This window comes from Lactuca saligna, chromosome 2 (assembly GCF_052625555.1).
Source record: "Lactuca saligna cultivar CGN05327 chromosome 2, ASM5262555v1, whole genome shotgun sequence".
Classification (NCBI taxonomy): Eukaryota; Viridiplantae; Streptophyta; class Magnoliopsida; order Asterales; family Asteraceae; genus Lactuca; species Lactuca saligna.
The window spans coordinates 154,817,626-154,842,634 of record NC_136418.1 but is presented as its reverse complement, the minus strand read 5'-3'; the positions used below and the strand labels follow the sequence as shown (position 1 = coordinate 154,842,634).

The 25,009-nt window shown below is 35.3% G+C and overlaps 1 pseudogene across 1 annotated transcript; it reads right to left on the bottom strand.

Moving 5' to 3' along the window:
* Positions 1 to 10: 10 nt before the first annotated feature.
* LOC145032235 (protein KINESIN LIGHT CHAIN-RELATED 2 pseudogene) lies at positions 11 to 3,101 on the bottom strand (annotated as a pseudogene). The gene is made up of 2 exons (XR_013677081.1): positions 2,782 to 3,101; positions 11 to 2,283 (listed from the first exon to the last, which is right to left on the bottom strand). The product of XR_013677081.1 is annotated as a protein KINESIN LIGHT CHAIN-RELATED 2 pseudogene (transcript).
* Positions 3,102 to 25,009: the final 21,908 nt, after the last annotated feature.

Sequence of the window (25,009 nt, the reverse complement as noted above, 5' to 3'; positions counted from 1 at the left end):
AAGTGAACCATTTCTGCTACCCTTGAGATGTCATTGATACAATTAAAAGGGTCTCCATAGCCATAGCCTAAACAACCCCAGATATACAAAAAACGAAGCATCTGCATATATGCACATGGGAATTTCATACATTTGGATCAATATGTGGATTGGTTTTTAAATAAATTAAGAGAGATACTCGACTAATTTAACCCTCAAGGAGAAATTCAAGCGACAAAGATTTCTTGCTTCGGTCCCTGCGTGCATCTTTTAACAACTGGGCCAGCCGTCGTTTCTCATCATCAACGTCCGAACTCGCTGTTCCCAGTTTCTCCTCTCTCATCCCCACCACATATTCCAGTATCTCAATCGCATCTTCCCATCTACCCATTGCATCATAAGTTCCGGCCAGATTACTGTAAACGCCGAGTGTCTCCGGATGATGAGGACCATATTCCACCTCCAAAACTCCCTTTGCTTCTTCAAATAAATCCGCAGCTTCATCCAACAATTCAATCTGGACACAAGCTAATCCCATCTGATTCAAAACACTACCAAATAAAGCCGATTTCTTCTCCGCCACCACTCTCAGCTTCGAAACCGCGATCTTAAAGTAATCATACGAATCGTTGTAAAGCCGCATCATGTAATACAAAACCCCCATCTGAGCTTCAACTCCGGCGATGGTGCTCAATTGACCTTGAACCTTCCCGAAAACTTTCAGCGCCTTCTTCAGAAGGTTAATCGCTGGACCAAGTTCATTCATCGATTCGTAAATCGCAGAAACTTCGATAAACCCATTAGCGATTTCATCGTTAGGGCTCCCCGGCATCGGTTTCTCATAAATTCGTAACGCATTTCCACAGTAAGATTTCGACTCCCGGAACTTTCCCATTCTGTTGTACAACTCAGCCAAACGAACGAAAACGGAAGCAACAGATGGATGATTGTCACCTTTTGTCGACTTAAACACATTCAACGCTTTCTGATACGCGAAAACAGCTTCATCATAACGAGCTAACGATAAATACGCGTCACCGATACACACGTCAATGGCGGCAACATCGGCGTCTTGACCGGCGGCTGACATGGTGATGCTGGCCAACACGTAATGTTCAAGTGCAGCTTCGTATTCTCCTTTCGCATCGCAAACAAGACCCATAAGTCTCCTATCTGCTGCTTCTTCTACAGAAGCTGTTGTCCCATTTGCTTTGTGAATGTCAAGAGCCATTTCGCATAGTTTCTTGGCTTCATCGAATTCCAAAGCTTGAATATGAGCTTCGGCTACATACCTGCATGTCTCTCCAAATCTTGGATCTGTTACACCTAAAACTTGTCTTTGGATTCCTAAACCATTTGTGTAACATAATATGGAATTTTCGATGTATCCAAGCATTGCATACGTATCGCCTAACTGCATACACCCCGCAAACTTAGCTAGTGAGTTATTTTGGCCTTCACCCATACTTGGAATCTCGATAGAACGTTCTAGAAGAGGAATGGCATTAAAATATTGGCCTAAACTACAGTACAATGCTGCTACGATGTGTAAACATAGAACATATTCCAAATTAGGTTTCTGAGATCTATTGGTTTCAAATGCTCTCATTGCTCTTATACCCAATTCCAAAGCTTTCTTTGGATTCTCCCCTGCTGACAACAACTCCCTCGTTTGTTTAAGCAAGTAAGGCCCTAAGAATGCCGGATCTTCTTTCCCCGTTGGTGGTGTTTGGGTGGGAGTAATGGGGCTCTTTTCGACTTTTCTTGGGCTTGCGAGAGGTAGAGTGAGGTTGTTTTCGTGGAAAGACTTGCTCCTTATTTTTGGCTTTGGGATTCTTGGAGATCTTGGAGAAGATACAGTGCTTGTTACACTTTTTGTACTTGGAGAACGATTCAATGTCTTCATGACCTTGCTTTCAACATTATTAATTACAGGCTTTTTGGTGATAGGCTTAGTGTCTCCTCCAGTACGACAGCGTAGCTCTGGTTTATTGATTTTTGGTTCTGGAGTAGTAGCATATGATGACACGCTGGAAAGTCTTGGAGGAGAGTGATTGAAGCTTTGCACATCAAATGCATCAAGATACAACTGCTCATAAGTGTCGGGAGCTAGAGGACTGGCTTTGTCTAAGTCGATGATGTTGTTGTCAAGCTCTTGTGTGCTCAATGGGCTTCCCGGAGGATTGATTAGGAAAAGGTCTTTATGGGCCAACAAGGGGTGAGATGACCCTGTTTGTACGCTAAGTTCCGCCATTTTTATTCCTTAATGGCTTAATTAGATGCGATTTGCCCCAACTGTTGTTTCTGCATACCACAAGGAACCCCATTAATCAACCTAATTAAACCTTCTTAAATATTCAGTTGACATTACATACAACATACAAGAACCAAAATAAAGGTATTGAAATTTGAACAAGATGATTGTCTAAATGTGGTGCAGATAATTGCAAACTATGAATTCAATTCGTAACGAACGATCACAATTCACGACTTATAAGCACATATAGCCATGCACCCATGCTTATTGTGAAATTGAAATCTCGCAAAGTGTTAATTATTTTTCGTTTTGAAAACACTACGAACAGAATCATAGCAATGGAATAAATATTTTGTATAATTATATATCGACATCGAGAATCAAAATCAAAACTATGCATGATCGAAGAGATAAACCAATCTATTGAAAAATCTGAAAACTCCAGCATGTTTAACCTAAGTTTGGGAATCGATAGAAATGTAACAACGTGGAAACGAATCAATAACATTACAGATTCAAAAAGTGACAAGAATTTGATTACGTACCTTGATATTTCACCTAAATAACAATCCAATCTCCTTTGTATATGATTAATGCTATCAAAGAGCAATAACAGATAACAAGCAACATAAAACACACACGACTCCTTTTTATCTCTCTTTATACATGCATAAAAAGAGAGAGAAAAGGAGAAGCTAATTAATTGAAGAACTCGAAGGCAGAAAAGGTGGTCAATAAGAAATTAAAAAAGAGAAAAAAAAATCTGGAAATGTGGAGAATTGGTATGTTAAATATAGACAACAATGGCAGTGTGGAAGAGATGAGAGAGGAGGGATGTTTGAAGACGACTAATCTCCGCACAACCACCGCCCCCCCTCCCCAACCGTGCACAACCACTCCTCTCTCTCCCTCCCTTTATTTATTTCTCAATCGCTTTTCTTCGGTTATTATTTCATGGGGGGATTATTTTTTATATATGTATTTACATTTTACTAACATTTCTTTTAATTTTATAAATATAAATTCCAGACCGTTGATTAGAGATGCATAAAAGGTCAGATAACAAAATTACATGAAGAAGTGGACGAATGAGATTGGTTGAGATGGATCTTAACTTTTGAGAAATGATCAAAGATAAAATTCAAACATCAAGTATTTCTATAAGACGGGTGGAGAAGGTTCACAACAAAAAAGTCACTCTTAGCAACAACAAAAATCGTCACAATTAATTACAAAAATCGTCGTAAGGTATTAGTGACGATATATTGTCGCAATGCACCGCCACAATTACCTCGTAGCTAATACTTAAACAATCGTCGCTATTAGCGTCGTATCTAATAGTCGGCATCGCTAATAGCCAATGTCATCGCAAAAAAAAGATGTCGCTAATAACTTTCCGGTGACCAGCTGAAGCTATTATGGAAAAGCTTCCTAGCTGAAGCTATTATGGAAAAGCTTCCTGGAGTTGATTGTCGTTTCAATTGATTACAGGCGTCGCTAAAGCAGTCGCTGCTAATGATTTTTTTTAATAAAATTTATATTTTATATTGGTTTATACTATAAAAATGCAGAATTTACAAAAAGAAAAAAAAATACAAAAATCATAATCTAGAAATTTGCATTACATAAAACATCACAATAATATAAACAAAATATATCACATTACATAAATGATCTAATAAAAATGAAATACTAGTTGATCTGATCCATAAAATTAAATCATAATAACATCATCAAAATCATAAAACAAGAAATACTAGTCATCTTTCCCATCGTCGTTTTCCGCATCGTTATTGCTCGCATTGTTGGCTTTGTTACTAAATGAGCGGATAATGTCTCCAATTGCCGTCACAAACGTCGGGTTTTGACGAAAAGCGTCAACATCCACATCCTACAAAGTAAGTATATAAGTTAAAATATCAAACTAAAAAAACAAATTATTATTACTTAACAATTAAGTCTCAAGCACATTAAGTCATTAACAATTTAACAAATTATTAAACAACCAAATCAATTAAGTTCTTAACAATTTAACAAACTATCAAACCACCAAATCAATTAAGTTCTTAACAATTTAACAAAATGCCAAATTACCAAATTTAGAACAAATGAATGTAGCACTTAACAAATAAGCAAAATACCAAACTACCAAAATTTACTATTAAATGCATTAAGCTCTTAACAACACAACAAAGTACCAACATACCAAATTCTTTAAGAGTTTAATGAATATCTATGTTGGTTGTGGTGTTGGAGACTATGACTGTGTCTGTCACCAAGACGGAGCACTTGTACCCACCACGAAAGGAGGTTTAGGCCCGATGCCTCTCAAATGTCCCCTTCGAGCACCTAACACCTTCTCAAATGTGCCTACCCAATCAATGGAGTTCAGATCATCGCCATAGTCGGTTATGTGTTGGGTTTGAAATATATTTCTCTTGATGGATCTATAAGTCTCTTTGCTATTTTCAGTGCTTTATTGCTGCACACAAACATGATTAGTTATGTATATGGTGATAAACTTAATTCCTTTGTTTTTTTCCAGGATTTAGAAATGGTATGTGGATTTAAAATTGTGTATTGGTCTGTGTACTTCAAGAGAGAGGTATATCCCCAATTCGTGATTTAGTAATTTATTGTAATATGAAAGACCAATTTACCAATATTTAAAATTTGAAAAGTGACGCGGTCAATTTATACATTAATTTAGTATTATATTTGTTAAAGTGGTATGTATCAACTGTCTTTATATTTTTTTTTTTTTTTTTTTTTTTTTTTTTTTTTTTTTTTACATTTAATAAGTTTTTAGTGTTGGATTAGTTTCTAAATCCATAACTATATTTGGTATATACTTGACGTGGTTGTAGCATGATCATTTTGGGTTGCCTTCACACTGGTGACTAGATAGGATGACTGTTCAGGAGAGAGGCTGATTTGTTAATATATTATCTGAATAATATATTAATTTGGAATCATATTATTAGGTAGTATTTAATCTAAAATTAATTAGGAATTAATTTTGGGATTAAAGGAACTGATTAAAAAGTACAAGGGCTGTTTTGTAATTATTTGATAGTTGAGACTTGGGCCAATAGATCACCTTATTAGGAAAGGGCCGAAAATCCTAGAAGGCTCTAGGTGTTTTCGTCCAAGGCTAAGGGATAAGGGTTTCTCCACCCTGAAACCCTAGTTGGCCTCAAGTATAAATAGCACTCTAAGGCACTAAAATTTGGCACCCCCTTGGAGAAACCCTAGTAGAGCCGATTTTTGGAGCTTGTTACCTACCCTCCTCTCTCTCATGTTCATCCTCTCACTAAAGTGTGTTTGTGAGCCATTAGAGGTATTACACTTGTGGTACTTGCTTTCAAGAGCTAAGGAAATTCAAGGAACTAGTTGTTATTGCTATATAACAACGAAGGTATGTATTCTATTCTAATATGTGAATTTCGAAAATAATAGATGCATGCTAGGTTTCTTTCTATGTTCATAAAGTTGTATGTCTAATAGTGAAAACATAGATCCAATTAGGGTTGCATGCATACATAAGATTGTTTGTATAAAACCCATCATTTAGTTCTTTATTTTAGGCTTGTAATTGTCTTAAATTTATGATTTCTTGTATTTGAATTCCTATTTGGTTTTATATTTGTTATAATGAATGGAACTTTAATTATTATACTATTGCTTAATTATTGATGATATCTTTCTGTATTGCAGATGCAAAGATTTCAAAAAATTGAAAAGTCTTGCCCTTAATCATCCTCAAGATTCCTCTTTAAGAAAAATCATTCTTACTTTAACCCTCATTTAACTGATAATTTATTAGTTTAAGTTAATACTTCTAGAATCACCAAGTTGATAATATTCTTAGGTACGAAACCAACCTAAAAAAATATTAGATGTAAAGTTGATCTAATTTTTTGTAACATCCTGATGTCAAGGTAATCCTATTTTCCAGTCCTTTAATTTAATTGTATTGCAATTGGTCTTAAAGTTCAATAGTTGTAAGCATAAGGGCCTGAATGGCATTTTTGTAATTATGGCTTCGGAGTACGCCATGCATACGAGGTGTACGCTAAGTGTACTAGGATGCACCCTAGTACACTAGGTGTACATCTTGGTACGCTGGGCATACTTCCTAAAAGTGGAAAGCCTAATTTTTAGGGTTTGGCAAGTATTTAAACATCCTCAAGTCTCATTCCTTCCTTAATATTCATCCTCTACTAGCAGAAGTTGATTTCCCTTGCAACTCTAGCCTCCCTTGATCCCATGGAAGGTTGAGTGTGAGTTGTGAGTACTCCATAAGAAGAAGAAGGTGGTGTTAAAGCTTGGAAGCTTGAAGCAAGGCTTGTATATGGAAGTTTTGCTCATTTCTCCATCATCTCAATGTATAAAGTTCATACCTTGATGACTTGTTTGCTAGATCTCATTTTGGGTGTTTTTATGTCATCTTTTTGCTCCCAAAAGTATCATCTTAAGAATGACATGTTCTGGATGTTTGATTTGTCCTTTCAGGCGTTAGGAAGGGTCCTTCTCCATAAAAATGAAGTCCCTTTGGTTAAGTTTGCTCCATGCATCTTGTAGGTGGTCTTAATGGATTAATACCTTGTGTTAAGCTCTTATTAGGTGTGTAAAGTCATAAAGTATAAATTTGGAAACTTTATGACTCTAGGGTTTGTTTTAGTCGTGGATCTGGAAAATGGGCTAGAGTAAGCCATTAAGGAATTAATGAAGATTTGGGGTTCCGAGGTTATGTCATGCACACTCGTATTGGCCAGCTTTGTGAGTGACTCAGTCGGGTTGACTCATTTGGCTTAGTGGGTTTGCCCAGTAGACTTTAACTTTGACTTTGACCAAATTTGACCTTGAGGGTATTTTGGGTATTTTGATGAAATTGGTCATTTGATGAAATTAGGTATCGGTTTGAGAGTTGAGACTCGAAATTAGACCTTATCAGTTCTGTTCAGCTTGCGAGGTGAGTTTTCCTCACTATACTTATGGGTTAATTGCACCAAGGTCGACCCTTTGGATTGTTATCCTGGTTTATTGTATGATTGAGTATTGTAGTGATCTGTTAGATCTGTATCTTGATAGATACAATGATGCTATGCTTAGTGATCAGTAGGATATGTCTGTTTGTTATTGGCTGGTTATTAGTATGCTTGTTTGTTTTATATATATATATATATATATATATATATATATATATATATATATATGTGTGTGTGTGTGTGTGTGTGTGTGTGTGTGTATATATATATATGTGTGTGTGTGTGTGTATGTGTGTATGTGTGTGTGTGTGTGGATACGATGTATGTGTGGTTGGGTTGAGGCGGTCCTGCTTTGTGTCGAAGGCCAACAGACCCAGGGTGCCTGGATAGACTGAAGGCCAGTGAGGTGTACCAGTCAGGTCGAAGGCTCGGAAAACGGTCAAGATAGGTAGAAGGCCCGGTGTGGTGTACCAGTCATGCTGAAGGTTCTGTGAGCGTACCAGGTAGACTGTAGGCCAATGGGGCGTTCCAGTCAGACCAAAGGCTCTATATGCATGTTGATTACTTTTATTATTATGATTATGTGATATGTTGGTATTTTAGGGGAACTCACTAAGCTCCAGGCTTATAGTTTTGGGTTATGTTTTAGGTACCTCAGATGATCGTGGGAAGGAAAATGCCTAATCATGCACCTGCTTATGTTTTGTTTTATGATTTTAGGAAAACTATGATATTAAACATGTTTTGAAAATTATTTTTTTAAAAAAAATGATGATTTGTGGATTGGCTTTAAAAGTTTATATTTTTCATGAATTTTATGGATGTTACATTTTTCAAACATGCTACATTTCAACTTTAAGTCTGATAATTTTTTTTTCAAGTTTCATACCAAGTAGGGCATAGGGTAAGAACATCAAGATATGAAAGCTATGGGTGAGTTTCATCATGTAAGATGTATGCGATGTTTGATGGGCTTGCTTATGGTTAAAGGGATTTATCTCATTCGGATAGCTTAGATGTATCATCATGTCATTAATTTCACTACTATCGTAACATCTTGTTTTGAGGTACTTTCACTTTTGTCCCTTATATTGAGATTTATTACATTTTGGTCCTTCAAATGTAAGATTTTTGGCAAGGAGGGGCTAATATTGCCATTTTTGGAATTATGGGGCGGATCCACATACGTTGGGCGTACGTTTGTGTATGTTGGGCTTACGAGGTGAAGTCCCAAAACCTAATATTTAGGGTTTAGACCCTATTTATTCTTCATTAACTCTCAAACTTAGTTCCTTTCATCAACCTCCATCATCTCAAAACGTTTTTGAAAACCCTAATCTACCTTGTGAGCATTTTTGAGCTTGTGTGTTGTGTGTTTTGTGCCTTCGAAGAAGAAAGAAGGAAGTAGAGACCATCTTGGAGGAGTGAAGCACCTTAGATCCAGAATCACATCATCATTTGACATCACTTGGAGGTATAAAGTTTGGAACTTGGTGAAGTTATACTTAGATCTTGTTTTAGGCTTGATTTTATGTTCTTTTGGTCCTATAAGTTTGGTATTAGGAGTGGGGGTTACTCTAATCCATTTGAGTTATATATTTAGAGATTTTGTAGTCTATTGAGTCATAAAAATGTAATCTTAGACACTAGTTTCTGCTCATGCATGGCTTAAATTGTCTTAATGGATTAAGAGGTTAGGATCTTTGGTGTTGGGCACTTAATGGCCATGCAAGACCATAAACTTGGAAACTTTATGGTCAAGGATATTATTTTGGACTTGGATCTAGAAAATAGACTTAAGGGATTAAGGATTAAGCTCTTAATGAGTTGGGTTGGCAGCCAGCTGCGTACGCTGGGCATACAAGGCGTATGTGGTCAACAAGCTCGTGCCTGGTCAACCAACATGTACGTTGGGCGTACTCAGCTGGGTTGTCTCGGTTGACCTTTTGGAATTTTGACTTTTACCTGATTTTGATCAAGTTTGACCTAGGAGTATTTTGTATTGTGTTTGAGAATTGGTCATTTGGATGGATAGGTGACGGTTAGAGCTGAGATTCAGAGTCGGGACCTCATCAACTATTGTTCAGATTGAGAGGTGAGTCTTTCGCACTGTACTTACGGGTCGAAGGCACCAAGGCCGAACCATTGAACTGATATCCTTTTATACATTGATTTATGATATACTGAGTATGGGATAGACCTGTATGACTATATGATAGTTGCAGATATGCGTAGATCGGTAGATCTGTAGGACTACCTGTGATTTTTGGCTGAATGATTATGTTAGATTAAGTGTCTAAGCCCATAACAATAATTGCTATAAACTTGAATTGATAGTAGCACAGTCCTTTTGGGTTACCCTTAAACTTAGCAATTGAATATGATAGCTTTTAGAGAGAGATACTGGGTTATTAATTTATTAATTGTTTAATAAATTAATTAGAAATCAAATAAATGATTTGTTAATATATTATGAGAATAATATATTAATTAGAAATAGTAATATTTAATTAAGAATTAATCATAAATTAATTTGATTAATTTTGGGATTAATTAAAAGTACAGACGTTGAAGTGTAATTATTTAATAGTTGAACAAGAGGCATTCTAGAACCATCCTAGAGCCTTAGATGTTTTTCTATCGTTCTAGAGGATCTAGAATATCTAGAATATCCAAAATTATCTTTGGAGGATAATTAGGAAACCAAATAAATACCAAAAAAATAAGATAATGTTATTTTATTGTTTTGGGACTTATCTAGGATTTATGGGTACACTATATAAAGACCCATAAGCCTCATATTTTCGTCCAAGCATTATTAGAGAATGTAGGGCTGAAATTTTACCTCTCTCCTCTATGTTTTCAAGCTCCTTGGTTGCTAGGGTTTGGGTATGAACCATTAGAGACACGACATTTGTGGTGCTTGCCTTTAAGATTCAACAACACAAGGATTTCATGTTATTCATCAATAACAATCATAGGTATGTTTTCTAACCCTAGATGATAATTTCAAAAATAAAGTAGGATTCCTAGGGTTTCCCAATTGATGTTCAAATGTTGTATGTTCAATTAGAGAAAACATACATCAAGAATTAGGGTTGCATGCACATCGGTTTTTTGTTTGTTATGCTCAAAACTCATCAGTGGTATCAGAGCCTTAACTTGTTTTCTATTTAATGGATTACAATTGTTAAATTTGATCAATTAGGGTTGATGGCAATTAAACCCTCTTGGATTAGGGTTTTTCAAAATTAGGGTTTCTTAGGCCCTTAGTTTCGAATTTTAGGAAAGGGTTGAAACCATTTGCCTTCCCCTACATGTTTCGATCTTGGAGGGTTTCTTGCCCCCCAAGATTTCGAAATTTAGGTAAATATTGAAATCCTTACCTTCCTCCCCAAGTTCATTTTTCGAAAATTGCTAGATGTTGATAGGGTTATCTTATTTTTTTAAATTATTAGTTTATCTATTTAAATAGGATAATTATAAAATTGGATATATCTCTACCAATTATTTACGAAATTAGGGGAAAGGATTAGGATTAAATTTTCTTGATTAATTTAATTGAATAATCTTCAATTGATTTAATAAATTAATTATATGTTTAATTAATAAATAATTATTAAATCATTTGTTTTAAATTTTAAATTTAAATTATATATATATTTTTTGAAATTTAATTTGAAATGTTTAAAATACACCTTATACTATATGTAAAATTAAATGTTTGATATTTACTGTATTTATAAGACTAAGTCAGTCGAACCGCTAGTACGCCTCATTCACGAAATCAGTCTATAAGGGAAGTTTAAGGAAGCGTCCTATAAAATGACCGTCATTGGGTATCCACTCTTACCCACCGTTCCCTTGATTGGTGGATGGTCGTTAGCCGAATGGGTTTGATAGGACAATTAATTGTCATTAATAAGTATAATGCAATTAAAAGGTAACTAAACTATTTTAAAATCCCACTCTTAGTTACTTTAGGAAAAATGTGAATTTGTATGCTAATACATGAAATTGCACATTACATTCTATAAGCCGTTAATGGAGTATGTGTGGTTAACCGACACACTAATGTGAGACTAATAAAGATGGTAATGGGTGTCTCAAAAATTATCGTTGATTAATGGAGCACGTGTGGTTAATTGACACATTAAAATGAGATGATAAATGACATCGAGAGTCCCAAGCTAATTTGCATGGTTATTCACATCTCGTTCGTGATCATCGGCATCCCAGTCACAAAGTGATAGCATAATCAATATTAAACATGCCATTGAATTAGATTCAATGAATCTCAAAAGATCTAGGAATTTCATAAGATTGAAACTGGTAAAAAGCTTTACCTACCTAAAATAGATTCGAATTTGATTACGATATCCATCTTCAACGTTCGAATCAAAGATATGGATCCTAGCCTTGATTTAAATTTATGGGTTAATAATTAAGGATTAAAATCAACTAACTTGAATTCTCTTTTCACCTATCAAAGATGTCAGGTCAAGACAACAATGATCTTCCTCGTTCTTTGGGAAGTGGTTTTCCTCTTCCTTTTGAAGATGATCTTCCACATTCTGATTAATGTGAAATTATGCTCCCTTTTTTGAGCAATGATGGATCTGGACGTAATGCTTCTCTAACTCTTCCTCCTCCTCCTCCTCCTCCAGTAACTCTCCCCACGTCTCTAGTTGAAAGATACGAAACTACTCATGCCTTATTGACATGTAAACGTCAAGATGGAAAATCTATGTGTGCGTATGTTTTGGAAATGAAATCACACTTTAACAAATTGGATAGAATGGGTGTTGTTTTCTCAAAGGAGCAAGCCATTGATTTGGTTCTACTTTCGCTTCCTAAGTCATATTGTCAGTTCGTTGAGAACTTTTATATGAGCGATGTCACACCCCCGAACCAGGACGGTGGAAACGTCCGGGGGCTGTTGATGCCATTGTACAGTATCATAACAATTGAATATGAATGAAACCTAGCAACCAAACATCATACATTGAAATATACCAACATTCATTGTATTACACATTGTACTTGTGTAATAATTACACAAAAATAACAAGAAGTAAAATTTCTTGAAGTCCCACCACTTGATCTCATAGCAGAGTTGATTACCTGTTACTGGTTCCCTGAGAATACAAGTCGTTTTGAAAAGCATCAACTAAGAAGTTGGTGAGTTCATAAGCATTTTTGTATAAAAATGGTTTTGCACTTGTTTAGAATAGGTCTCTTAGTTCTTTTAGAAAATCCGATATTTTCTATGAAAATGATTTATAAGTCTCGTCCAAAACTGTGAATATATGCATGCCTGTCCTTTGTTATCTTTTATTTGTAAAAGTAAAGCGAACGTTCCCAGAAAATCCGATATTTTCTTCCTGTAAAAGTGTTGTAGTCTTAAACCCTAAGACTGGAAGTGTAAGAAACTGAATACTTGGAAAATGAGTTGCAATACTATAGCTTAATAAAACCGATGAAGTGTAACCTTCCCTTAAACCAAAATCATATTGTTATTCCCTATGTGAGTCATTCTAACCATACTCTATAATGACTAATCCACCTGTCATGACGCTCTTTAGGCGCCGACGTATTTAAGGTAAGGTTTTTGTCACCCTACACTGGCCTAGTCTAACTGTCACGAACAGCTCAGGTGTGGGGTGTCAACCCCGTATAGATCTATATACAAACTCCCGCTCTCCCTCCAAGAGATTCTGGTTATAACTACAGGCTACAGTTGTACACTCGATATGTGTCAAACGCAATGTCCCACAAGAGCCTTAACATATTTTACGTGAACTATGACTCCGTTTTGCTTGCAAATAATATAATTATGCTTTTAAATAATTATGTGTCCTTTGAAAGTGTGGTTTGCGACCTTCAAATATGCTAAATATAGTTTATTATGTTGGTTTGTCAAGACAATTTATATAATCATATAAATATATAAATACATATAAGTTAACATGTCTAGATGTTTTAAAAGTATATATAAGTCATATAAACCTGCATCTAACACATATATAAGTGCTTTTAGCATGATAAAAACAGTTCCTTGTTTTTGACTTTGTTGTCCCTGTTTTTAGAAATTTTATAGGAAAAATATCGTAAGTCGAAATTTGGATCCGTAAACCCTGAGAGTTTGGAAAATGGGTGTACTTTGTTAATAATCTTTATTATAATTTTAATGGCCTTAAACCAGTGTGAAAATTTTCATCTTCACAGACTGGTCTGAAATGATTCCTAAAATGATAGACAGTTTTGTAAAAAATCGACAAAAATTGTAGAAAAATCTTAGGAATGCGTGAGAGTAGTCATTTTAAAGGTATCAACCTGAAATTTTTGCATGTAAAACAGTTTTGAAAAAATTATAATTAAGGTGGTCAAAACAATCCGTAATTAGTTCAAAACGTTTCTGTTAAAAGCTAATTTTTGAGTTTAGGTTATAGATGTTCGAACACAACACTTGTTTTTGATATTTTGAGTGTATAATCTCAGATCAACAAGTTTACATGTAATATATAAGACAAAACATACTTTTCTCATGGTTTTTATGAAGATCTATGTGATAAACTTCATGTTCAAGTAAAGATCCAAAAGTTAAACACATAACACAATGGTACATGCAAATACCCAATAGTTAAATGAGAGTTGACTTGTATCCTCCCCCTGAAAACATGAAAATTACGAAAGATATGGGGGTATGAAGCTCACCTTAAGGTTTTCAAGATGTAGATGAAGAAGAAGATGAAACTTTGAACCTAGCTTGTGCTTTGAAGAGATCTCGAAAATATGGGTGTTCTAATGAGTTTGACACACAACAAAGTGTGTAAATGGAAAGTTCTAAGAATAAACATGAAGTAAAAACTCTTGAGTTAGACAGGAACTTACCAAGTTATGGATCTTTGATGAAAAACCCTTGAACTCGCACCCATACACTCACGATTTTTAGATGAGAAAAGGAAGAACTTCTTTGTATTCTGGAGAGGGATATGAGAGAGTTCTTGTGTTATTTGAAGAGAAGAATGGGTGAAATGGGGAGGGTTAGGCTGAGATATGGAGAGGGTAGAGGGTAAAGACTTATTCCTTGATATTTAATGGTAAAAACTTCTTTCCCTAGATACATATTGGTTTATAACCCAGATATACGATGTGTAAATATAAGGTGGCACTCAAAAGTCCATCGCTTTATCTTTTTTTTAATATATATTTATAATAAATGGGCCAATTGGGCTTATTATGGGGGAAATAAAGATGTGTTGGGCTCGTTTTTGAAGTGTAACCGAGAACAAAAGCCCAAAGGGTGTTTTTGACCTTAAGGCCCAAAAATAAGTGTCTCTCGGCCCAATTGATGATCCATGAAGGGTGTTAGCCCAAACAAGTCTTAAATAAATTCCTCGTGGCCCAGTATGGCCCATTAAAAGTGTTTTATCCCTAGAATAATGCTAAGATGGAGTATTGGGTCCACTATGACCCAAGAAAGGTATTCACGGCCCCATAAGGAAGTATTGGTCTAATAAGGGTTTTTTGGTTGAGAATTCTTAGGCTCGGAGCCGAAATGATTGAATTTGGCTTATTGGATCGAGTTTTGGGCTTATACAAGGAGATTATATTGTTCAGGAATTCACATATTAACCTAATTTTTGCTAGTTGTGACAAGCGACCATGACGTGACCCTAATCGATCTGACACATATGTTGATTGTTGCTGAAGCAGAAATTCTTAAGAGCACAAGTGAAGTAAAAGTGGTTGAAGGATCTGTTTCCAAAATTTCCATGGCATTAACAATGGCAACAATGGTAGTATGGAAAAGGTTTCTCTTCCCAATGGAAAGGGATCAGCCAAGGTTAAATCGTTTGACCATGTGGTAAAGAGAAATGCTAGTTTTAAGATAGTTCCACGTGCTAATCCTAAAAGGTCCATATGTTTCTATTGCCATTTGGAAGAGCATTGGTTGCGAAGCTGTCCTGACTACCTAAAAGATCTTAGAGATTGTAAAGTCAAGTCGTGTGACTCCACTTCAAGTACATCCATTATCTAACTCCATCATTTTATTTTAATAAGTTCCTATTTATAGATTCTTATTACATGATGTGATGATCACATTTTGATGTTTTTCAGGATCTAAGAGAAAGAATGAAGCTTAAGAAGAGTGAGTTGAATCTAATCGCGAGAAATGGACTTTGGTCGCATGGTTTGATGATCAGATTTTGGAAGCTACTTAGGAGTCATGATAATTTAATAGATTTCTTAGGAAATATTTAGAAACAAAATTTTTCATTTTTTGCATTTTACGGACAAGTTCCAAAAGTTTTCGTTTATTGTTAATAAAAGTGAAATTTTGAATTATCTAGTTTACTTTATATTTCCTTGCAATTACATTTATGAAAATTGGTGGTTACATTTCTATTATTAGCAATGTTAATTGGGATTTGATTCTTATTGGATCACTTGTGGTATTTTCATAATTAACCAAGGTGAAAAGGAATTCTCATCACCCAAGTTTCAATTAGATAGAAAAGTTGGAGTTATGCAATTTGAATAATGTGATGTATGAGAATCGTGATCGTTGGAAGATTATGACTAATTCGTTGATTACATGTTTATGTGAGTAAAGTGAAGGACTAATGGATCTAGTACACATTGATGTGGACTATTCAGATCCTCCATAAAGGATGATAACTTTATTCATCATGACTTACTGATGCTTTCAGTAAATATGGTTGTGTTTATAAGATTAAGAATAATTCTGACACCTTGAAAAGATTCAAATAATAGCATAACAAATAAAAGAATCTATTAGGTAGAAATATAAAGGTTTCTCCAATCTAAAAGGAAAAGAGAGTACTTAAGTATCGTGTTTTATGATCATCTTAATGATTGTGGAACTACGTCACAGTTGATCCTCAAAGAACATCTTGGTGAAATTGTTTGACTAAGAAGAGGAATCAAATATTGTTGAAACGGTTCAATCGAACGACGAGTCATACTTTGTTTCCAATCAAGTATTAGAGTCATACTCTAGTTACTATACATTTTATCTTGAAAAATATTTCAAACTAAGTAGGTTTATAACACCTCATGAAATTTGGAGTAATAATGTTTTCATACGCTAGCTTATTTGCAATTGGAAGTTGTGATGTTTTGGTTAAAACAAAGGATAAACCTAGAACAATTTTGTGAAGTGTTTTCTTTTTGGGAATCCACACTAACTTTTGAATATTTGTTTTTGCTCGTCAAGGAATGCTCCTTGAGAGAGAAACTAATATGTCAAGAAGTCAGTGGGAGTCTTATTGATCTTGAAAAGTTTCAGGAATCAATCGACAATAAACCTTTTAGTTATCACTAGCATACGACCCGAGGTTGATAACCTATCATGTTAAGTTTACACATTCTTATTTATATGAACCTTCTAGTTGAGTTGGAAATGCTTATGAATTCTATTGTTCTCATTTGACTACGAATAGCAGATCACGTTGGTCAGTGATAGTACAATGGTCAATAGAGGTAAGCTTTTTAAACAACATGGAAGCACTGGTAGGCCCTTGTGCTACCAAAAGGTAAGAAATTAAGAACAACTAAAGTTTAGTCCATGAAAGCTAAATTAGAATTTGAATTTGTCATAAAACTTGTCTTATGATTATAGGTTAGAAATGATAGTTTCACATGGATGGGAACACATACACCATAAAATCTGGGTGGTAAAAGGTTTCACTCTAATTCATGAAAATGATTATGAGGAAACACTTTCGTTAATAGATTTTAAAGATTTGATGAATATAATTATGGTTAGTGTTTATGTTAATTGCACTCTCAAATTCGTAATCTGATTATGACATCCCTTTTCATAGTTCGAATTGTGAGAAATGGCAAGGAGCTGTTTGAACCATCAGGACATATGGATATTAGTTCTAAAAGGGTTTAAACACACATAAATACTATCTAATGAAGGTGTATAAGCTTGAGAAGTCTAGTTGAAGACTTATCGAAGCATAATGTATCTGAAATATGCACTTTAGTAAGAAAGTCAAGAGTATTGATTTCTAGAAGTCCAGATGATTTCTGAGGACATGTCAAAGCTACTGGGAGCGTAATTGTTATACAGATAGAAGCATAATTGTTATACTAGTGGGAGCGTAATTGTTATGATAAGTATTGCAAGTTGGCAATACTAATTGTAGGAAAAAAAGATTTCGAATTTGAAAGTTCCAAAGTTTAGGAATTGTTCCAAATTTACAAATTGCAAAGTTTGGGAATTGTCTCTTTATAACAAGATTTAAGGGAGAGGGGATTCATACTTCATTTCAAATCTAAATGTTTGGATTGAATGGTTTAATGGAATTTAGTCTTTGACATATATGAATATTGTGTTGAAATAATTTACCATAGGAAATTCGATATATGTAAATATTATAACAACAGACTGAACAAATATCAAGTCTTTATGTAAGACATTACGAATTGAGTCCCACATGCTAAGTATATAGGATCGATCACATATTCTATAATATCTACTTGTTCTGATTTTTCCAAATGCCTTGGGCATTAAGAGGGGAAAAGGATTAGAACTAGGTGTGACTAAAATTGTTAAACAATTGTCATGAACATTCTGAGGTTATACCAAAAGATTGATTGCTTGTAAACAGTTGGAAGTATGGTATTGGTTAGAAGGACCATGGTGACATGTTTTGGACTGGGATGATTCTTGGTCAAAATTGATGGTCATATGGGAATATGGAAATGTTTCCATATTGAAAGTTGATTGTTAAAAATCTACATATAAGTTGGAAACTTTAATGCAAGGAAGGTGTTCAAGGAGTGTGTCTTAAATCTAAGACTTATTACCATGGAATTTTTTTTTAGTAACAAAGTTCCAATTGTACATTTGTAATATCGTTGGCTAAGGCTCTGTAACTTTGAAGTTTCAACATCACAAAATGAAAATGCATATAAGGTTGGAACTCTAACACATTTAGTAGTGAAAAGAGTTTAGAATTGTGAATAAGCATCATTAGAATAGTGTCCAATCGACTGTTCACTAAGGACAATAGAGAGACATAGTATGCATGTTTATAACATGGCATGAATGATGTTTAATTCAAGTGTTTATTTGATTACTCGAAACATTATACAATAAATAAAGTCTAATTAATATGTTGATTAAATAATAAGAGTTTATTTATATTCAATAGTTTTTAGACCATAGTTAATTAAGTTATTATTGTGTTTCACTTCGCATATTTTACTTCCTGAATAATTTAATTATTTGAAATTCCATAGTCGCTCTTACTTTTGGAAGTATGTAGAGAATTAAGACTGTCATAAATTCGATTGTAGATTGTCAAAGGGTTTAGACATAGTAATGGTTTGTTCCAACGTTCGTAAGTACTTGGAAAATAGGGATTTTGAGTATTGCATAAACCCACGCTCAGAGAATTACTTCATGGATTTTATCATGAGTAATTTTAAGATGATAACATCTTATATCCTTGAAACGGAGATATATGCGTTGTTGTTTATGAGTCAGTTGTGCATTGATAATATGTAAACACATCAGTAACTTGATGTTATAAAACATATTCAGTGTGTATGATTTGATGAGTAAATAGTGCAAGCATATAAGTCGAAGTTTATCCGTTCCTTTTGCCCTAACGGGAAAATCGATATATGTAGGGCCCTTGATGATTAGATGTCGACATCTAAAGTGTTTGGCCAAGCCTAGACTAAACTGATGTGTTCAATTGGTAGTCTGATTTCAGTCTTCATAAATTAGAAATCAGGAAACAAAACTTGGAAAATGAGATTGATTATAATCCATGTCTCATGTTTGTACGATATCTTGTAGAACAGAGGAATATTTGATCACTTATCTTAGGACACATAACTGGCCGGGTCAGAGTTCGACATCGGCTTTAGAGAGCTACAATTTGCCAATCAGTTTTAGAAGTAATACTGGTAACTATAGTTATTAGACTTATCCAAGTGGGAGACTGTTGGATTAAGTGTCTAAGTGCATAACTATAAATGGTATAAACTTGAACTGATAGTATCACAGTCCTTTTGGGCTGCCCTCAAACTTAGCAATTGAATAGGATAGCTTTCAGAGAGAGAAAGAGAGAGGGAGAGAGAGAGAGAGATAGAGAAAGAGAGAGACTGGTTTATTAATTTATTGCTTGGTTGATAAATTAATTAGAAATCAAATAAATGATTTTTTTTTTTGAAAATAATATATTAATTAAAAATAGTAATATGTGATTAAGAGTTAATTAAAAATTAATTGGAATTAATTTTAGGATTAATTAAAAGTACAGGGGTTGAAGTGTAATCATTCAATAGTTGAACAATAGGCATTCTAGAACAATCCTAGAGCCTTGGACGTTTTTCTATGGTTCTAGAGGGTCTAGAATATATAGATAAACCAGAATTATCCTTCGAGGATAATTAGGAAACTAGGTAAATACCAAAAGTAAGATAATGTTATTTTATTGTTTTGGGACTAGTCTAGGGTTTCTAGGTACACTATATAAAGACCCCTAAGCCTCATATTTTCATCCAAGCATTCTTAGAGAAGCTAGGGCTAAAGTTCTACCTCTCTCATATCTCTCTTCAAGATCCTTAGTCACTAGGGTTTGGGTGTGAAACATTAGAGGCACGACATTTGTGGTGCTTTCTCTCTAAGCTTTAACAACACAAAGGTTTCTTGTATTCATCAATAACAATCAAAGGTATGTTTTCTAACCCTAGATGCTAATTTCGAAAATAAAGTAGGATTCCTAGGGTTTCCCAATTGATGTTCAAATGTTGTATGTTAAATTAGAGAAAACATAGATCACAAATTAGGGTTGCATGCACGCACAAATTTTTTTGTTTGTTATGCTCAAAACCCATCCGATTATCTATCTGTTTCTTTTTTTGTTAGTTGTTATATGTCGACATATTGTGTTGGGTTGAGACTTTACTGCTTTGTGCGTAAGTCAACAGATCGGGGGTATTCCAGTTCGATGACTGAGTGGACCTGAGGGTACTCCATTCCAATCGCTGAGTGGGCCTGTTGTATATTGTTATTCCGGTCTGATGATTGAGTGGACCTGTTATATATTGGAATTCTAGTCTAATGATTAATTGGGCCAGGGGTAATCCAGACCGATGGTTGTGGACTTATGGGTATTCCGGTCCGATGACTGATTGGACCCAACATGCTAGTTTGTATATGATATGTGTATTGTATGGTGGTACTTTGGGGGAAACTCACTAAGAGTTGGCTTACAGTTTTTGGTTATGATTTCAGGTACTTCAAAGGATCACGTCAAGGCAAAGGCATAACCATACACATTCTGATTTTTATAATGTTGATCTTGGGAGACTCTATTCTAAATAATATTTTAGAAACAATGGTTGTGTAAACACTTTTATTAGTAAATGAGTTGATTTGAAAAGTTTAAATTGGTTGTAATTATTAGGATGTTAAAAGTTGGTATCAAAGCCTTGGTTTGAGCAAATTGGAGGAACACTCGTGTGAATCCAGTCTTAAACTAAGGAATTGTAAAGGTTTAAAAATGATTTTTAAAATGATTTTCAAAAATAATCAAGAAAGGATGTGATGTGTACGATCAGTTGGAGCCGGTAAGTAGACCCCAAATTACCACACGGTTATTTGATATTATGATATGTTAGAACACCATGCTAGTGATAGGCTAGAGATATTCAAGAATTACATGATAGAATTTCTTGATACATGATGCCTTATTTCCTATGGAGTTTTCTTGCTGATTATTGTATGACTCTTTCGGGTGTGAACTAACTACTAATTGAATACGTTAAGTCGCATGTTGCATATGTTAAATAATTTTAAGGTAAAGGATTTGGTCCTACTATGAAGCTTTTGTTTGAGTCCAACTGTTGTAGGTTGAATCTTTTAATATAAGATTATTTAAGTTATGTTGCATGTGATTGTATTCATGCAATAGTTAATTAGCACCAATGGGGGACATTTGACAGTTAAAGGCAGGGTGAGGTATGGATCCTAGGATAGCCTAGGGAGTATATAGTAATCATGATGTGCTTTTTAGGAAGTGTTGGGAGTATCATTATGAATGAGTATATGTGTGAGCGGTTGGCCTGAGGAAGAATGTTTTAGCCACTCTCTCGAGAGTAAGGATAGAATGTATGTGTATCCTAGTTGTTGTATTAGTTTTGGGTGGTTGTGATGATCCTTGAGACAAATACGGGTAGGTGTGGAAGTTAGTATGGACCCGTACTACTGAAAGCACAGGACCCGTACGCATAGAAAGGAAGTCACAGCCCTAAGGGGTGGTTTCATCATGTGGTTGTAGGAATGTGTATTGTGGAATTTCTAATGCTTTTGGTTTGTTTTCAGTATGGATTTCACGAGGGGATCTGGTTCGGGATTTGGAGCTGATGGCCAAGATAGGCCGTGGTGGACTGCTGATCAGATGCAGGAGATGATTGTCATTGAGGTTTCATAGATATTATTGGAAGAATTGTCAGGTATCGTAGATCAGATCACTAGCAGGCTAATTGCCAAGCTCGAGGAGCAAATTGTGGCCTTGCAGCCTATGAGCGGGACTGTTGAGATGACTATTGGGGAAGATATTTATGTGGTGACACAACTCAGATAGATAATAAGGGCTCTTTCAATGATGGGTGAAGAGTTTGAGGCTGCTAACATGGGTACTTGATGTCAAGGGAGCTATGATATCTGCGAGAAGTGTGGGGGAACCCATGGATTTGCTTGTCACAAGTTCAAATGTTATAAGTGTAGAGAGAGAGGGGGGGGGGGTTGTCTTTTACAATAGCAAGAAGGATCGGATGTGTTTCCGCTATCACCAGTTGGGTCATCTCAAACCCGGCTATTCTAAATGGGTAGCAGAGGGAATGGAAGCCCAGATGTCCACCGTCCAACATGAGGTCAAGGTTGCAACGTAAGAAATAACAGGTATGAAATTTTGATCCTTGATTAATTTTGAATAGGTAGTCATTTGTGAGTTTGAATCAAATCTTTTGGAGTTTGATACTTGTGAATTTCTTGGATCACCGGTTTCCGATAAAGAATCATTCCTTCAAACGAATCACAAAACACAAAATATCATCAGTTTGAACTCCAATCGAGCAAAAAAAAATTTCATCATGAGAATCAACTTGAACTCCTTTTTCTTGAAGATCAAGAACATCACATTGATCTCCATTGTCAAGAACTTCAACAAACTTAAGAGCACGAAGATCATTTGGGTCTTCAATAAGAGAAACATATTTCTTTTTGAACAAAGATTTTTCTTGTCCATTCTTATCACTACTACGTGTTGATATGGACCATGTAATATCAGCCAACCATTTGATCTCATAAAGTGGTTGAAATATCAAGTTTCCTTGATCATCCTTCAATCCTCCATAAGAAACCATAGTTTCCCAGTATATCAACTTGTTTAACACCAACCCATAATATTGATCTTTATTGACTTTGTATTTGATATCTTCAACGATCACAATTCAAGAATTGTAAGGCAAATTCACCATGATCACAAAAACTTGAAGATTTTTAGAGAGAGAAAGTGATTTCGAATGGGTTTTCTAAAGAGAGAAAGCTAAAATCACTTAAATTCTAGTGAAGAAAATTGAATTTTGAATAGAATCAAAGATGAATTCGATTTCTAAAATCCAAAATTTGTCTAAATCACGAATATCAATGAAAAAAAAATGAATCACCAAATCAAGATCGCCATCAAGTATCAATTCTTGATCCAATCAAGAACACCCACCCTGATACCAATTATAGTGGTGTTGATTATGATGGCATGTGCGGAATATGAAAGATCTAGTGAATCATCATGTAAAATCAAGAACACAAGGAGTAAATAAATCTTTTTAGGCTCTTATTAGATCTAGAAAGAATACACAATTGTGTTTCTACAAAATTTCTCTCTCTAGTCTAACACTCCAAATGGTTCCTTACATAAAATGAGTGCCACTCACTTCCTTATAAAGGAAAAGCAACTCATTACACATATAAGTGGGTAAAGCCTCATCCAAGCGTGACTTTGCACCCTAACAGATGGGAATGTACACACTTATAAGGCGCGACTGGTTGCGAAGGGTTTTACTCAAACTCTAGGACTTGACTATGATGAGACCTTCTCAATAGTAGCGAAGGTTAAGTCTATTAGGGTTGTGCTAGCCATAGTTGCATTTCATGATTATGAAATATGGCAAATAGATGTCAAAACCCCTTTCCATAATGGAAATTTAGCTGAGGATGTTTACATGAGTCAGCCAGAGTTTTTTTTTATGCAAAGTACCGTAATAGAGTGTGTAAGCTTGAGAAATCCATCTATGGATTAAAACAAGCATCTCGCAGATGGAATCTTTGATTCAATGAGAAAGTCAAAGAGTTTGGCTTTTCGAGGAGCGAGGATGAGTCATGTGTATATCTTAAGGCTAGTGGGAGTATAGCTAGCTTTTTGGTATTGTATGTGGATGACATACTACTCATAGGAAATGACATCCCAACCTTGCAAGAGGTTAAGTCCTGGATTGGGAAGTGCTTCTCTATGAAGGACCTTGGAGAAGCTGCCTATATCCTAGGGATAAGGATATTGAGAGACAGGAGTAAGAGACTAATTGGACTTAGTCAAAGTACCTACTTGGATAAGGTGCTAAATAGGTTCAGCATGCTGGATTCCAAGAAAGGTGACTTACTGATCCAAAGTAATGCCAAACTCAGTAAGACTCAGAGCCCGAGTACAGAGGATGAGATAGATAAGATGAGTCAAATACCATGTGCTTCCGCTGTAGGCTCGATCATTTATGTTATGTCTTGTACTCGCCCTGATATGTCCTTTGCTTTGAGCATGGTCAACAGATATCAAGGGAATCCTAGCAAGGCTCACTGGACTGCGGTGAAGAACATTCTCAAGTACCAGCAGAGGACTAAACACTGGGTCCTTACCCTTGGTGGGAATGATGACCTGAGAGTAGTGGGGTATAGTGATGCCTGCTTTCAGACTGACATGGATAATTTCTGCTCTCAGTCGGGCTGGGTCTTTACCCTAAGTGGAAGAGAAATTACTTGGAAAAGTTCCAAGCAGGAGACAGGAGCTGATTCAACTTGCAAATCAGAGTACATAGCAGCACGCGAGGCGGTGAAGGAGACAATATGACTGAAGAACTTCATTGGAGACCTTAGAGTTGTACCAGCTATAAAGGAGCCTATGAAGATTTTCTGTGATAACGAGAGTGCAATTGCCTTAGCCAAGGAACCAAGGGATCATGACAGATCCTGGCACATCGACAGAAAATACCACTTCATTAGACATTAAATAGAAGAAGGACTCCTCGTGACAAAGAGGGTATCATCGGATGAGAACCCATCAGATCCCCTCACGAAGGGACTGTGTAGGGTTAAGCATTTACAGCATGCGAGGTGTATTGGGATGTAGGATGATATTAGTTTTAGTAATTAGATAGCTTTCGAAACTTGTAATAGTTGAAATGTAATTGACATTCGATGTTTAAATAAAAGGTCTTTTTATTTACTAGTATGGTACTATCTTGTCTCAATCATTTACTATTGTTTCATTTTGCATGTTTTGACTTCCAGAATAATTATATTATTCAAACTATCCACGGTCAATCATACTTTAGAAGTAGGTATTGAAATAAGACTGTCATGAATTGGGTTTGTAGATTTCTCTGAATTGTATTAGACATAGTAATTGTTGCTGCAACATTCATGAGTGCTTATAAGTTCTGAGTATTGGATTCA